Below are 3,196 nucleotides of genomic sequence, written 5' to 3'. Positions count from 1 at the left end.
TAACTTCAAAGTAGAGACCAGATTTAGTGATGGGGAATAAAGCCCTGTTTTGTTATGTTATGGCCCATGAGTTAATCCAAAGAGCTCTGGTGGGCTTAGTTGCAGATAGGAAAAGGAATCTAGCTAGATTTTAAAGAACATTTTTATGTAGGCAGGCCAAGTCATGCTTATCTAAGGATTCTCTAATTGGATGCCATGAAGTGATGCACTTAACACAAGCTGCAACGTAAGAATGAAACAACAAAATGAAGCAAAACAGAAAATAAGATAACTTGGGCAAGGAGTGGAAGGGAGAATAAAAAACTAACTGAAGATAGTTAAAACTCAGAGCATTACTAACTTAACATCAAATCACATCATTGTGTTCTGGCTAATTGGAAGCTGGTGTCATCAATTTTTGTCTAGACGGGGTAGCTTGTTTACCAAAAGACTGGTCAGACTATGTTTGACTGCAGATATTTATTTAATGGATATGCTAATGATCAGTAAATAAACTGCTTGCAGCTTTGAAAGTGTTAGGCACAATGGTGTAAAATAATTTTCCCTTTGAAAGTTCACTCACAATGTTTGAAAATTCACAAGGTATTATCTGCTTGCTCAACTTATAATCACAGTTTCAGTCACACACCTTATCAAGAATCCAGCACCAATGCTGTATCAACAGGGCAACATGAAGAGGAAATTTGGTGAACATCAGACGGATTCAACCCCTGCAGGGCTTAAGCCAATTCACACAGCACCGTAAAGTTATTTTTGACATCTGCTTTATCAATCAAAAAGAGCAGAAATACAAAGGCAATCTGAGAAGTGGTGTTTCTTCCAAGGAGCTGACAATCTGAGGAGGAAAAACATATATGATAGAAGTTGGAAAATATTCAAATGCTGAAGTGTCATAATGTCTCCAAATGCAAAAGAAGTTCCACTGAGGATCTGAACTGAGCTGTGGCAGACAAGGACGTGAACAGGTAGCTGGCAAGAGAGGAGAAAGGGCAGCCTACAAAAGGGAGGAAAGGAGAATAAAGAAAGGGAGACAGACTAGAAACAGCTGTGCTCTGTAATCTGGAGTAAAATGGTACTGAAGTGTTAGGGAGCTGAATACAATTAAGTGGCGGGAACCAAAGCAAGAGTGAAGGTTTCTACACACAAGAAAACTTAATTCTTACAATTATCAGCTGAATACTGACCCACCTCTTATTTGTCATTAGACATAGAGTTGTCTTTGCTTCAGAAACCTGGTAGCCTCACTTTCTATCTCAATGTCTAGAAATAAATTTAAGGCAAAGAAATTATGTTTTTCACCCATGGAAAAATGAGGTTCTGCCTAGGGAACGGATGTGTGGTATTCTTGAGCTAGCTGTTACTTGAATGACAGGGAAGAATGAGGGGTCCAATAATGAGAGAGGCTGAATAAACTTACGATGCCAAATTATTAACTGCAATTTCACTTTATTTTCCCATCAGGGATTTTCCCACTTATTGAAAATATATAATAGTGATACTGATTCTTTTCCTTCACTCTAAACTTTAAACTTTCACTCTAACTTCTGCTCTAAACTTTATCTATTTTAATGTCTTTATTGGAGTATAATTGCTAGGGGCAGGACAGGAATAAAGATGCTCTAAACTTTAGATTTATCAAACTACTACTAAAAAGATAATACAGAGTTCCCGTATACCCCACCCCCAGTTTCCTCTATTCCATACTTTATTCAGATTGCCTCAGTTTTCCCCTAACGTCCTTTCTCTGTTCCAGAATCCTATTTCGTTTACATTACACTTGGTCACGTCTCCTTAGGCTTCTCCTGGCTGTGACAGCTTCTCACATTTTTGTTTCTCATAACCTGGAGTTTTGACTACTGGTTAGATATTTTGTATGATGTCCCTCAACAGGGATGTCCAATGTCTTTCTCACCATTAGACTGGGCTTATGTGTTTTTAGGAGGAAGACCACAAGGCAAAGTTCCATTTTCATAACATCAAACCAAGAGTATACACTATGAACATGACTTATGCTGTTGACGAGGACCTTGATCACCTGCTGAGGGTGTCTGGCAGGCTTCTCTAAGTGTAAAATGATCCTACCTCCCCTCCTGGCCATATTGTACTCTTTGGAATAAAGTCACTTCGTGCAACCTGCACTTAAAGTGAGCGGGGACTTATGTTCTATCTCTGAGGGTGGAGGATCTACAAAAACTGTTTGGAATTCTTCTGCAGACCTCTTTCCTATATTTTCACTCATTTATATTAGCATGGACTCACGGGTATTTTATACTTTGGGTTATAATCCAATCCTATTTTATATTGTTGCTCTGACATTCTAGCATCACTGTAGGAATTTTTTTTTTTAACATTTATTTAGGCTGTGCCGGGTCGTAGTTGCAGCATGTGGACTCTTAGTTGCAGCACGGGGGATCTCGTTCCCTGACCAGGGATCAAACCCAGGCCCCCTGCATTGGGAGCGCAGAGTCTTACCCACTGGACCACCAGAGAAGTCCTGGAATTTTTTTTTAATTGCTTACTTCTCATTGCTGTAAGATGCTCCAGGCACCCTTGTATGCTTCCTACCCTAGTCCCAGAATCAGCCATTTCTCCGAGGAGCAACTCTTGGCTCTTTTTATTGGAGATAGCATTAGAAACCAAGGTGTACTGTTGCTAGTGGTTAAAATCATCTCAGTGTTTTGTTTTGTTTTTTTTTGGCCATACCGCTCGGTTTGCGGGATCTTAGTTTCCCAACCAGAGATCGAACCCAGGCCCCAACCGGGGCCTCTGCAGTGGAAGGGTGGAGTCCTAACCACTGGACCACCTGGAAATTCCCTTTCTCTTTTAAAAAGGAAAAAAAAGTTAAAACCCCAATTCTTGTTTTGTTTACCTCTGACAAAACTAGGCTATATACAAGTTAGCTCCACAGTGTCTTCAACTAATGATCTTGAAAAGGTAAAGTCAATATGTGTCTGTGTAATGACCAGAGAGGGGGCTAAAGAAATCAGCATTCATGAAGTATGCCTCCCTTTATACCTCCGATATTGTAAAAACAAATTCCTCTCTTTTGTCTTAAACAAAAGTAGATACTGGTTCAAAGTAGGAATTGTTTTCTTATTAACTGCCCACATAAAACAGACCCTTTTATATAGCTATGAGAAAGGAATTTGTTCATTGTTTTTGCTATGGTAGGGGAAGAAGGAAGGCACAACATGAA

Source organism: Stenella coeruleoalba, assembly GCF_951394435.1.
Source record: "Stenella coeruleoalba genome assembly, chromosome: 18".
In the NCBI taxonomy this organism is placed as follows: Eukaryota; Metazoa; Chordata; class Mammalia; order Artiodactyla; family Delphinidae; genus Stenella; species Stenella coeruleoalba.
Note: the sequence above shows the minus strand (reverse complement) of the source record.